This window comes from Lathyrus oleraceus, chromosome 5, assembly GCF_024323335.1.
Source record: "Lathyrus oleraceus cultivar Zhongwan6 chromosome 5, CAAS_Psat_ZW6_1.0, whole genome shotgun sequence".
NCBI lineage: Eukaryota > Viridiplantae > Streptophyta > Magnoliopsida > Fabales > Fabaceae > Lathyrus > Lathyrus oleraceus.
This window is the reverse complement of record NC_066583.1, coordinates 536,226,664-536,240,906: the sequence shown is the minus strand read 5'-3', so window position 1 is coordinate 536,240,906 and position 14,243 is coordinate 536,226,664. Positions and strand designations below refer to the sequence as shown.

Below are 14,243 nucleotides of genomic sequence, written 5' to 3'. Positions count from 1 at the left end.
TAAAATTGTAATCAAGTCCTAAGACTATTTCAATCTAATCTTTGAATTTAATCTAAGTTCTAAAATCAATTAAATTCTAATTAAACCTAATTAATTCAAATTAAAACTAATCCTAAATTCTAATTAAAACCTAAAAGTCTAATTAAAACTCTAAGCTAATATCTAAAATCCTAATTAATCCTAAACATGCTGCTTATCAAGGATTAACCTAATTGGATTAATTAACTTGAATTAATCAAATGATCCAAATACAAAACCTAGAAAATGGAGGTGCAATATGGTGCAAGCCCACACTCAAGGCCCAAACCTGCTAAATGAATCCTAGAAAGAATGGAGGTTCCAATAGCCAAATGGTGCAGAGGCCTGAACATGCTAGGGCCCAAACTCAAATATCGCGCTGCAGGAATGATATTTTGAATCTCCAACATCTTCAACATGGCGCTTCGTTATCTTCTTCATCAACATTTGAATCTTCATCGCCGACATCCGCACCTTCATCACCAGCATCCGCCATCATTACGCCGTCCTCGAAGCTCGTCGCAGACAAATAGATGAATCACAGGCTCACCGTATTGGTTCCAAAACATGGAATGTTGGTGACTCGTTTGTCGAGGAAGATGGTTTGGTGTTGAAATGCGTTGCGATAAAGTCCGAAATTGGAATTGCGCATAGAATCGAAGCCTAAACCTCCTCCAACATCCGTGAATTTTCGCAGCGAATCGAAGCCGAAGCCTCCTCCAAGATCCGTGAGTTTTCTTTATTCCGATCTCCTCCGGTATTCTCTTTCTGTTATGCGTTTTCGACTTGTCTTCTTGAATTCTTCTGGAAAATCGGTTGTTGAAGATTGAAGGTTGGGGATTTCAGGTTCTGAATTGGACTTGGGATGGAAGGTTCAGAAGTTTTCGTGAGATTGATGAGTTGAGTGAAGGAGATTTGAAGAATCGATTGGATAATGGAGAGTGAATGTTACAGAATAATGATCAATCCCTCTCAATCACAATAAGTATCTTTTTATAGATTTTTTCCATTCTGTTATGAAATTAAAGTGAAATTAATCGAAATTTAACTGTAAATTCAGTCAGTTAGAAATTGAGAAGTTAGTTGAAATCCAAATTGAAATGAAATTAACAGTTGTGAAAAATGAAGTTGTTTAGTTTTGGGTTCTGATTCTAAATGCAATCTGTTAAATGACAATTCTTTTACAAAAGTTAGTTAAAGCCAACTCTGATAATTGATATTGGAATACTGTTAACAATGATTGGACCTGCTAGTTTGTCAGGTAAAAGTTGATGAAAATACTGCTGTTAGTTGATACATAGTCTAACTTTTACTCCATTGTCGTAGGCTTGACGTTTTGGTTCAAGGAGAAGCTCCGGAGCCTAATCCTGGAGGCAGTGGCTGATAACTCTGTATGGTCAATGGCAGGCTGATGGTTGTTATTATACCGACATGATCGAGTCCACAACAAGTCTCAGCTATTGTCCTTGATAGGTTCATTAATGCAGGGAGGTAGTGAATAGTTATGGCGCAGGGTAAAGAGAAAATCTTAAGCTGGTGCTCCAGGTGATCTTCGATTTTTTTGTTGTGATCTCTACTTTGCACATCTTGCCTGGTGCTGATGCGTATATCGGCAGTGCAGTTCGACTATTTGAATGCTTTTTCAATAAGTCTCTAACAGCATACAAAAAAATGATCCTTGTTATGTATGATTTCTCCAAATTCATGTATTATGAAAACCAGTAGGGATTATAGGTGCTAAATAAAATTGTTAGTCTTGGATTGTTGAATTGTTAGTATAATGATATTGTTAGTAAATAGATAGAGAATTAACTCTGATGTTGTTAGGAGGTTAACAAGAATTGTGATGAAATTCGTGAGAGTAAAAAGTCAGTTGAAGGGAAAATGGAAGTAGTGGTTAGTGATGTAATACATGTACATGTATGCAGTGGCTTTTACTCGTGTCATGGCTTATAATTATGAATTGTATGTTGGTGTAATGGATGGAATTTAGAATGCTACATTCTCTTGCGTGTTAAATGATGCATCACATTGTTATGTTGTAATTTCTAATGTGCATATGGTAATATGGATACAGGTTGAATTTGGAAGATTGAATGTGTTAGGACTGTGCTTTGGAATTGTGCGACTAGGCTTCTATGGAATGCTATTGTGAATCATACGCTTGGAACGGATTGCTATGCTTAAATTGTGTGTTGGTTGAAATTATAATTTTTTGTAATTCTTGGATTGAAATATTGTATTTAATGGTTTATGTAATGATAATTTGAATGTAAGGTATTAGGATTGGACACGTGGGACTTCAATGCTGTATGTAATCGAATCAAATGATGGAATGGAAATGTAATGGGATGAAATTGAATTGAATATATGAAGTTTGGATGCATGGAATGTATGATGGTATGTTTGAATGTATGGAGTTAATATTGTATGAAACAGTTGAATGGAGTTATGAATTTGGATCGTGGAATTTAGGAATTAAATTAGTGATGTAATGAGTGAATTAGGTGTGAAAATAGTAAGGTTCGAAATGGAATGTATTGTAATGAATAAAAAATGAACATGGTCCAAAATGATTTAAAATGCAATTGTGAATAAAATTTGAAGATGACAAAGTTGGGAAAATGATTTTGGTTTAAAATGAACCATCGTATGTGATTTGAAATGAACATGGATCAAAGATAAGTCATGGATCAAAGATGAATTATGGATCATGGTTGACTATATGGATTAGAACATGAACCATGGTTGAAAACAAAAAAAGTTTGAAATGGATTATATGGAATGTACCTTAAGTGGATGATGGTAATAAAAAACAAGACCATGGTGATTGAAGGATGAAAGCATGATAGGTTGACTTTGGTCAACTGATTGACCGTGAAGTCAACAGTTCCAAAAGTCAACTGATACAAAAAGATGGTGCAATGAACTTCTCTGATTAAGAATGCATGTTCAAATGGAACCATAAACCAATTGTATTCAATTTGATCAACTTCCCCAGTTCAAAACCACCACATGGAAACATATGACTTGGACCAATGACTTATAATGACATTGGATCAATGAGGATCAAGGGAATCAATGGATGGCGTGGATTTAGGGGTGGCAAAACGGGCTCGGCCCGCGGGGCATGCTCGTTTTGCCCGCACTTTTGTGCGGGGCGGGCCAAGGATTTAGGCCCTCACCCTCAAATGTGTCCGCCCCGCCCCGCCCTGTTTTTTTCGCGGGCTTTTGCGGGCACGTGCATTTACATAAATTTTTGCATTTTTAGGCTTAAAGAGTGCAGTGCCCGCGGGCTTTCCTCGCCCCGCCCTCACTTTTTTGCGGGGCGGGTCTAAGTTTTAGGCTCGCATCCTCAACTATGATCGCCCCTCCCCGCCCTGTTTTTTTGTGGGCTTTTGCGGGGCGGGCATGCCCGTTTGCCACCCCTACGTGGATTAGATCAAATGAGACCGATGACAATATGCAGTGGAATATGACTGCAAGCATGCTTAAAACCAATCAAAACAAGCCAAGTACTAGGACTTAGTAGCCAAAATTAGGGTTTACAAGCCTAGTAAATGCACATGAGATTAAATACAAGATCCTCTAATAGAATAGATCAAGAATTAGGGTTTGGATGCCAATCGCCTTGATATAGAATTCAAAAGCCAAGGTCCATAAATTACGGTTCCTTTCCACATGATGAGCAATACCACAATCTTCAGGCCAAAACCCTGATTTTCGTTAACCCCAATCTTGAATCTATGGTGTTGGTTAGTATGTGTTAAGCATGAATGAAGGATACATATGAATGAGCCACAAATGAGTGTAGATGGATCTCAAGTTATAGGTTAGATGAAAAGCAAAAATGGAGGGAAAATTTTGGGGTACAACATCTTCCCCTATTTAATCTTCTTAAACCTTGTAAGACCCCAATTTTGACCCTAAGATCCCTCATGCCATCTTATCATTTACATTGGCTTTGGGATCATACCTTGGTATCCTCCTCACCCTTCATTCATTGGGTTTGCATTGGGAGAGATCACCGAGAATTTTTGATTGTATCATACTTTATTTCTCTTTGTTTACTAACTAGAATACCAAAATTATGTCTAGTGTAGTGTTATTTCTTTTGTAGGTAGTGTGTGCATCCACCTATACCTCATCAAGCTCACATATAGGGTTTGAGACCCTTAGTGTAAGATATCAATCAAAGAAAGATTCAAATTGGTTCTAAGATTCATATATGTATCCCCATGTTCTTTATTTGTCATTTTGATCAATAATTCATCAAGAGTTTAAAGCTTGTTTGTCATGGAAGTCGTAATTCATCTGGGTATCTTGTGTGCCCTCCTCAACAAGTTTCTTCAACATTTGATCAAATATCATCAAGGGATACTCCATTTTACTCCATATTATGCATATATGATTCTCCATGAGCCTCTAAGAGCAAAAGAACTTCAAGTTTGCAAGTTGGTTCAAGGAGGTTGACTAGAGAAGTCAACTGGTCAAATCTAGGGTTACCTAGACCATATCTCCTACAATTTTTGTCATATGAAAATGATTTCAATAGTAAAGCTAATCTTTATGACATTCCAAAACAACTTTCATGTTGGCATCGAGAGATCATTTTTCTTGGAAAGTCATTTTTTTATGGTGAAAGATTATATGTCATTTTGTCTGTGCCCTAGATAGAAGGTCAACTTCCAAGAACCATAACTTGATCAATTGTTATGATATGAAGATCATCCAAGTTTAATGATCAATTTAAACATGCCTTATCCAACTTTTCTTCTTTGAGAAAGGTCAAATTCCACTTGCAAGGGCATGTACTAAGAGGAAACATTATAGGTCATTTGGGGTCATCACCATTGAACAAGCAATTTTCCTCAACTTCTAAAATCCATAACTCCATCATGCTAGCTCCAAATGGTGTCAAATTTGTGACCAGATTGAAGGCTATTGAAAGAGATACAACTCTTAAGAAGGAATAAAAGTCATTTGAAGCTCATAGAAAAAGTTATTCAAGGTGGAAAAGGGGATCATTTGACTTTTAACTTAGAAAATTTTCTAGTATGTTTGATTCCTCCAATCCCACACCAAAATTCATCATGATCCAAGCTGAAAATGGAAAAAGTTACAACATAAAAGTTGTTCCCCTTGATGGTAGCTTTCCAAAGAATCTAAGATCATGGTATTTGGATCAAAATTGAGGGACTTGCGCGTGGTTATTTTGAATGTCCCTATTTGGAAACTTTTGAACTTAATTTTCAACCAACATTGCATGGCTTCATGAAGTGATCTAAACATAAATTATGCAAAAATTTGGACTTATTGCAATCATTATTTAGGCCTAAATGCATGCCCATTCACCCATGCATACAAGTTACTATTTTGACCAATTTTTGAAATGGTGTGGAAATGAATTCACAAGCTTATAAATACATGTCCTTTTCCTCAGAATTGAGGACCCTTGCCCAAGCTTTGATCTGTAAACCCCTCTAACCTCCATTGAAATAATGCCTTGAAGGTTTCACTTGAAATCGAGTTTTAGTTCTCTTTCTATTTTTGAGCTAAAACTCCAAGGATTCAAAGCCATTTGTACTCTAATCATCTCCTCCAAGCAAGAGGAAGCAAAGCCAAGAAGAATTGCATTGAGATCAAGCCAAATCACTGCAACTCAAAGGTAGATTTTCAAAAACTTTCCTTCTCCGATTCTATCTTATTTCTCCATAATTTTGCTTGATTTATGGTTGGCTGAAGTCCTACCAATGTAGGCAACAAGATTGAGTTGCTTTGAGGTCAAATCGAAGCAACTCTGTTTGCATACCTCATTTTTCAATTCCACATATCTTTTTATATAGTGAGAATTGGAAGAAATGGAGGTCAGATTTGTTCCCCTTGATTTTCTCTTTAAAACCATGTATGAATCTTTCTTTTTTGTTAAACGTTTGGTTGGACCAGTCCGGTGAGGGTCAACGGAGAAGATGACCGGAGCTAGGGCTCCGATGATGCGCTGGAGTGATCCAGGCCATATGATCTGATCCTTAGCTTCTAATATTGACCCTTGGCTATGATTACCTTATTTTTCACACATTGAATTGTGTCCACCATAGAATGCACGCATGATGGGTTGTATCCGCAAGTAGTATACGGAGTATGTCCAAGTAATATAAAAGATTATCGATCCCACATAGACCAATGTCAATGTATCGATTACTATTGTTATGTTGTATATCTAAGGCTAATCGAAACAGAGTGTAATGCATACAGGAAATAAAAACAAATATTGAATTCAGAGAAATAATACTGGAACGTGATTCACTTCGATCTAACAGTACTCCTATTGTCTAGTAGTAACACTTATGGGGCAATATTTTCTTCTCGAATTAAAAGTTAATTAAACAGGAATCGTCGCGTTAGCGTAATTGGAACCGAGTTTTACTCTCTAATTTATACCTTCCATTTGTCACATATGGTCGGTGCTTACCGCGTTAAAGTAGTAAACTAATTTTTTAAGGAAATAAACTCTTAGTTCAATTGAAAAGTGATTTTGATTTGAAAGTTTGACTTAAAAGGGTTACAGGCTTCCGCTCGGATAGCCGAATCCTAAATCTATAAACGCGTCTGAAATTATTTTTATAATCGCCTTCTAATAATATCAAAATTTCCTAATTAATTAATAAAGCGCTTTTGCTGTTTTTATCAATTAAAAACTAACCAACTTTTATCTAAAGTTTCGGAAGGCTTTCGATCTTACCCGACGTAATCACGACTATTACGTAAATAGAAACACGGTCCCATTTACGTAATGACCAATCAATTTAAGTTCAGATTTTTTTTTTAAAATCAAAATCAGCCCCTAAAGTACTTCTACAGAAACAACATACGGAGTACCGTTGAAATGACGGTTCTCACATCCCAGCACAATAAATTTAGGTGGACATGACTATGGTAAACATTGCATATAATTGATTTGAAGAATAAGTCATTTAGGGATTAAAAATGTGATAAGTGTGTGATTGGTTTCCAAAAAAACGAAAGTGTCACTCTTAAGTTCAGTTCGAAAACAAATCTTTTTGCGGTAAAAGAATTTAAAACAAGTAAATCGTGCGATAAAGCAAACAAAGAAAAGCAGAGCAATAATGTAAATAAATTTAAAACAGGACAGGAAAATAAAGAATGTAAAGCGATGTAGGAATTTAAATAAAGTAGAGACATTGCAATATATAATAAATTACGAATTAAAATAAAAACCTGCTCCAAATCGGAGACTTGAATCTGGTACAATGCCGGAAAGAAAATCTGACTTGAAGATAAATTTGACAGGAAAATAAACTTCTATGCTACGGCGCTCCAATCTCGATTACAACAATAGTGCGATAACCTCTCGATGTGATATATTATCGCTTTTAATACTGAGTTTGTGCCTAATGCTGAAACTAAGACTGGATGATCAAAAACTAAGAATTTAAGACCTATTTATAATGTACTAATGCCTTGGGGTCCAAGCATCCCATTCAAAATTCATGTGAGAGAATTTCTCTGGTCATGGGAGAGTGCTCAAACTGCCTTGACCGAAAGCTTCCTTAAGGAAGATGGCTCCCACCATCCCCTACATGGCACGTGCCATGTGTGTAAAGAGGGAGATTGTGGCCTTTTGACCGTTAGGACGTGGTCAACATATGAAGATGACGCCGACCATCTATACTTGGCACCCTCCATGTGGGAAAAGAGTGGGAGACGTGGTCTTGTGACCGTTGAGACGTGGTCAAACCATGACACCTCATGGCACCCTCCTTGGCCAACGCCATGTGTGTATTTTTCACTTAAAATCCCTAATTTTTTCTCTTTTCACGTCGTTTCTTTGTTGGAGGCTTATTAGGGCACTATCACCTGAAATTGAAACAAAACACAAGCATAATACAAGAAATTGACAAATAAATTACAATAGACATGTGCAATCCAAGCCAAATACGCAGTGTGTTTTAGTGTTATCAAATTCTCCCACACTTAAACCCTTGCTTGTTCTTAAGCAAAAACTCTTATAAGCACAAAAGATAAACAACAACACACAAGTATTAAATCTGGGATATAGACTTTAGCTCGATCAAGTGATGCTTTGATAGGTACTAACTCGTGAACCAAAGACATCGTAATAACACTTTCCGCGGATTGCGGTCATAAGTTTCTTCTCTATACATACAAATCCATATCATGATATTATATTCAGGCCTACTTTACTCATCCCCTTCTTACCCCCTTTTCATTCTAGCGCAATCACATTAAGCTTGTTATCTTACACTCACGTGGTGAAAAAACTTGTTGGTAATCCTGATCCATGCTTGTAGCAATATTAACTATTCTTTGTAATTTAACCACAGACACACAAGCATACTCTAAGAAGTTTCACTATCGCTATGCAACGAATGATCCTAAACTTGTCTAACAACCCAAATTTTCAAAATAAAATTTGTTTCCTTTATTAAATTTTTTGTTATGGCTCAAGAAATGGGAAAATAGACAAACTACACAAATGAATTGTCAAGCACATGTAATTGTTGAAAACAAACTACAAATAGACTAAAAGTATATAAAAAAACTAAACTAGAAAGCCATAAAAAATGGAAAACATAAAGGAAACTAAAAAATAGTAAATATCCCCTCCTACACTTAAATCGAATATTGTCCTTAATGTTTCGATAAAAGGTGAAAATGAGATTTGTAGAACCTGGACCGTGCTACTGCTGGTCGCTAGTACCCTCTCCTCCCTGTCCTGGTCGTCGAGGGTGACGACTCCTACTGCGGTGTCAGTCACTCTGTGATAGCTCAAACCGCTCGAACCTCGCTTCTAGTGAGGCGTTAGACTCTCGAAGTGTGTGAAGATTCCCAAGTGTGGAACCTTGAGTTGCCTCTACTAAACTGAAGTGGTTGCCAAGGTAGGCTTCCTGGCGTTGCTGTTGAGAAGTGATGGTGAGCTGAGATTGCAACATAGATTGCATGGTGGTTTATCCTTGAAATTCCTCCAAGAGAAGGTTCCTACTATAGTTAACCTATTTAGGCTAGGGTGTTGGTGAACTCTAAGATTATTTTTTGTCTGTTGTGTGTCAGAGGGTAGAGTCAATAACCCACTTGTTTGTTACTCGTGACCTTGCATCATCTGTTTGGTATTATACCCTTAGGCAACTAGAGCAATGTTTTGTTCTTCCTATGGACCTTATTGATATTTTATTTTTCTTTACATTCCCGAGTGGTAGGGCTAAGGTGAGGAGTTGTTTGGTTATAATATGACATTCTGTGATAGATATCTATAATGTTTCCTTTTAAGAGAGAATATTGAGAAAATAAATAATATGCGAGTCTGGTGTCTAAAATTACTCTGCTTATTTAATTAAAAATAAATTAAAGTTTAAATACGGTGAATAGTGTTTGATGTAAATATTGGTGTAAGAAATGGGGTGTAGGAATAACATTACTCTAAAATATAACATAACATAACACCACCAAATTCCTTTATATCATAAACAACGCCCGCTTAAAACTCATTATTCTCACCTCTCCATTCTACTATGGAAAGAAATTCACCATCTTATCTTAAAGATTATATGTGTAATGCTTTTGATGGTTCAAAAGGGTGCTCTTAAACTTTTATATATCCCCTATGATTCTACTAGTTTGACTAATTGAAAAACAATTCAATCATTTAAACAACTATTAATATAAGTTGTTTCCAACTCGTTTTTCATAAACTAAAAGGGTAATTTTGACATCTATTAATATAATATTCATTACTAATGATTTATCATAAACAAAATCACATAATTTTTAAAATTGATATATTTCAAAAATGATTCTTAGAAAAATCATTTTAAAATATCTTCAAATTTAAGTTTTTTATTTAGATTTTGAGGTCAAAAAAAGTCATAACAAAATTATGAAATTCCTAAAACAACATTTTTATGAAGAACTATTGAAAATGATTTTTCATTAGAAGTTTTTTTCTTAAAATATCTAATACTATAAAATTATTTTAAAAAACATAAACAAATGATCCTAAATAGTAGTCGTGTGAAAAATTCCAATATCAATTTTATCTGAAAATAATAATATCATCAATTTAATTTAATCTTTTTATTTTAGTCTTACGTAATCCTTTACAAGTTGCATGCAATTTTGAGTGGTTAAAGGATTTATATATTTATTTATTAACTTAAAATATAAAATTAAAAACAATTTAAATTTTATTAGATAATAAAGTAATTTACATTAAAATAATTTTAAAATTTTAATGACAAATTCTTTTTGTAATAAAATGGGATTCAACTAAATTTTCAATTACTTGTTCCATTATACTATAAATAGATTAACAGGGTGTCATTTAAAATTTATTTAACGATGTTTATCATATCATATCATTTGGCCGCCTATTACTTGGTTTTGGTGTAGGGTATTGTAATCAGGTAAAAATTAGTATCATTTGTATGATTTTATGTTTTATCTGTATAGGATCAAGAATATTACAAATTAATTGCCTATCATTTTTTGTTACTCATAAACAGTCAGTTCCATTGTATTTGTCTGAAATGGCTCCAACAAAGATTAGAGGTGCGCTCAACATAGGATTCCAAATGATGATCACTATTGGAATCCTAGGGGAAAACATTATCAACTACTTTATTTCAAATCTTGAGAGTGGATGGAGAATTTCTTTGGGTATCAGAGTTGTCCCTGCAATTTTGTTATGTATAGGATCGTTTTTCTTAGGCGATACACCAAACTCTATGATTGAAAGGGGCCAAAAAGAAGGAGCTAAGAAAATGTTGCAAAAGATTCATGGAATTAATAATGTTGATGAGGAGTTCCAAGAACTAATTGGTTCTAGTGAGGAAGCCAAAATGGTGGAACATCCATGGAAGAATATTACACAATTGAGATACAGACCTCAACTAACATTTTGCTCACTCATCCATTCTTCCAGCAACTCACGGGCATCAATGTTATCATGTTTTATTCCCCCGTCCTTTTCAAAACTTTGGTCTTTGGAAACGATGCTTCCCTCATGTCCTCAGTAATTACTGGAGGTGTCAATGTTATAGCTACTTTTGTTTCCATCTTCACCGTGGATAAGTTTGGAAGAAAGATTTTGTTTCTTGAAGGTGGTGTCCAAATGTTTATTTGTCAGGTGACAATTACAACTTAACTAATTATTAATTCTTTATTTTACCATTCAAATTAATCTATTTTACAAACATATCTAATATAAATGTGATCATTATTGATTGTAGATTGTTGTTGGAAGCATGATTACTATCAAGTTTGGAGTTAGTGGTGAAGGATCGTTTATACATATTGAAGCCAATCTTCTTTTGTTCTTTATATGTGCGTATGTTGCAGCATATGCATGGTCTTGGGGTCCATTGGGATGGTTAATTCCTAGTGAAATATGCTCTCTTGAGGTTCGCTCTGCAGGTCAAGCTACCAATGTTGCTGTTAACATGTTGTTTACCTTTGCCATTGCTAAAGTTTTTCTTACTATGCTTTGTCACTTGAAGTTTGGACTTTTCTTCTTCTTTGCTGGATTTGTGATTATAATGACAATATTCATTGTCTTGTTTTTTCCTGAGACAAATAATGTCCCAATTGAAGAAATGAATAAAGTGTGGAAATCTCATTGGTTTTGGACAAAGTTTGTTTTTGATGTTGTCGTTGATCATGATCATAAGGTCGTTGTTTGATATTAGAAAATGATCGGGAATTAGACCAATATAAATATAATATAATATTTTTTGTTAATTTAATTTGATGTTGTTATAGGAATCTTGTATATAAGATTTCCTAAAAAAAGAATATTTGTATATATTTAGGAATAGTCTTTAATATATTGGACCTTTAATATAATGTGTTTATAATTTTTTAATAAAGTTGATTCTCCTTTATTTAATACTTCAAATATAAATTGTTTATCCAATAACAAATATTTCTACAAAGTCAATTAAATTACTTTTGTAACTTTGTAATTAAGATGATAATACATATACTTTTTTCGATGAAAAATCTTAATTAAATAATCAATTAAGACTTAACATCCTATTGGTCTCCAAGTTGTAACAATGAACGTATATTCTTTTAAATTACACAAAAACATTACATCATAGAAAAAAAACAAGAAAAAATTGAAATTTGAAAACACATAAAATGAAACTAAATAAAAAAGATAGAATAGAACCTAGTATTAAAATTGAGAAAAATAAAACACAATGTCAATGAAAGTAATTGGGAAAAAATCTCATGATAACCTATTTAATGTTGAAAAATCTTTAATCCTGTGACTTTTTATTAGTATAAGTAGATTATATTGTTGGTGTAAGTCCTAGAGGCCAATACTTTTTGGTACTTGTATCGAATTATTTATTAATAATAAAAGACTTTTTCTTTATTATGTTTGTTTAATAAAGTCCCTAGAATAGATAGTCCGTTTAATGTATCAAGTGTGACTTAATCATGAGATCACATTAAACATAAGGACACTATTCTTAAAGTATCCGTAGTCGAGCTTTATTGTGAAGTGGGATAACATTAAAGCATTAAGACTATTATGTATATAGACTGATGATCACATCTCATGGATCATGGGTAAGGAGTTATCAAGTCTTAAACATAGGTATGAATATTAAGAGTAATATTTATACTGGATTGAACCGCTATGAGAATACTATATAGAATGTTATGCAAAGTGTCATAAGTTATTCTCATGGTGATAATGTTGTATACCACCCTTCGACCTGAAACCACTATGGACCCTAGATGTAGAGTCGAGTGCCTTATTGCTGATCAAACGTTGTCCGTAATTGGATGACCATAAAGACAGTTGATGGGTACTCCACGAAGCATGCTAAGGGACATGAGTGACCTAGCTGGAATTTGCCCATCCTGCGTAACAGGATAAATGTCTATGGGCCCAATATTGAACTGGACAAGGATGACACGGTCTATGCCTTGTGTTCAATATAGACATAAGGGCAAAAGGGTAATTGTACATATAAGTATTATCACATAAGGATTTGTCGGATCACATGACATTTTCGTGTCTTGGGTAACAGTGATGTGTTGCTAGATACCGCTCACTGTTTATTATGTTAAATACGTGATTTAATATAATTGCCAATGCCGCGAAAACCTACAGGGTCACACAAAAAAAGGACGGATTGATGAGAGATAGAGTAAGTAAGGAATACCGCAATGTACGGTGCACTTAAGTGAATTATAGAACATCGTAAGGTACGATGTACTTAAGTAGAATACGAAGTATGGTAAGGTACCACGCACTTAAGTGATATTAGCATATTATAAAATATGGGCCACATACACTTGGGTGGGCTTTTTAGCTTGCAGCCCACACAAGTGGTTCTATAAATAGAACCTTTGCGTAGAAGCATTTGTGCAGTTTCAATTTCGTTTGTCTCTCTCTCTCTCTCTCACTCAAAGTCTTCATTCGTAGAAGCTAACACTGAGATTGAAGGAATCCGTTTGTATGGACTGAGTATAGGCATTGTCGTCGTTCAACGTTCGTGATCGCTCCGTAGATCTGCATCAAAGGTTACAATCGCCACAAGAGGTAACGATTCTATCACTGATCATGTCCGTTCGTAAGGATCATTAAAGGAGAAATTTTAAATTCTGATGCGTTTTGGATCACCCTTCTCTTTCAGTGGTATCAGAGCTTCTTATAAAACCATGCATCTGATAGCTGTTTATTTTTTGTATTTTCTGTATTAATACGATTAAAAGACAAAATGAATCAAAGAATAAACGAGTAATTAAATTTGGCATCATGTGTGTATGATTTGGATGATTGATGTTGACTATGCTTCGGAATCTGACATTAGTATGGTGAAGCAGCGATACATCGATCGTCCATAGGTTATGCAATTGAGATCGATCAAGTTATATATATGATATAAGTAATCCTGATGCAAAATACGGTATATATGGTATACTGTTTCTGTTTCATTCATTCAAACACTTAATGGTTGTTTTCCTTTGAGCGATCAATGGTCGTTTGCTTCTTGATCCGACATTAGTATGGTGAAGCAATGACGTATTGATCAATCATACTGAATCAACAATCGAGTTGGGTTTGACGGTCTGAAATTGGTGAATTAGGGTTAATGACGGCACAAGGGTTGTGTTGTCAAAGAGTTATGCGATTAGGGTTGTGACTGTGCAAGAGTTGTGCTTTAAAG

General features: G+C 34.7%; 1 long non-coding RNA gene and 1 pseudogene across 1 annotated transcript; both read left to right on the top strand.

Moving 5' to 3' along the window:
- The first annotated feature begins 364 nt into the window (after positions 1-364).
- LOC127086178 (uncharacterized) lies at positions 365-2,404 on the top strand. Its single transcript, XR_007789419.1, has 4 exons — positions 365-746; positions 865-1,003; positions 1,345-1,563; positions 2,096-2,404. It is a non-coding gene; the product is annotated as an uncharacterized LOC127086178 (long non-coding RNA).
- An 8,020-nt stretch (positions 2,405-10,424) lies between these two features.
- LOC127081912 (sugar transport protein 10-like) lies at positions 10,425-11,735 on the top strand (annotated as a pseudogene).
- Positions 11,736-14,243: the final 2,508 nt, after the last annotated feature.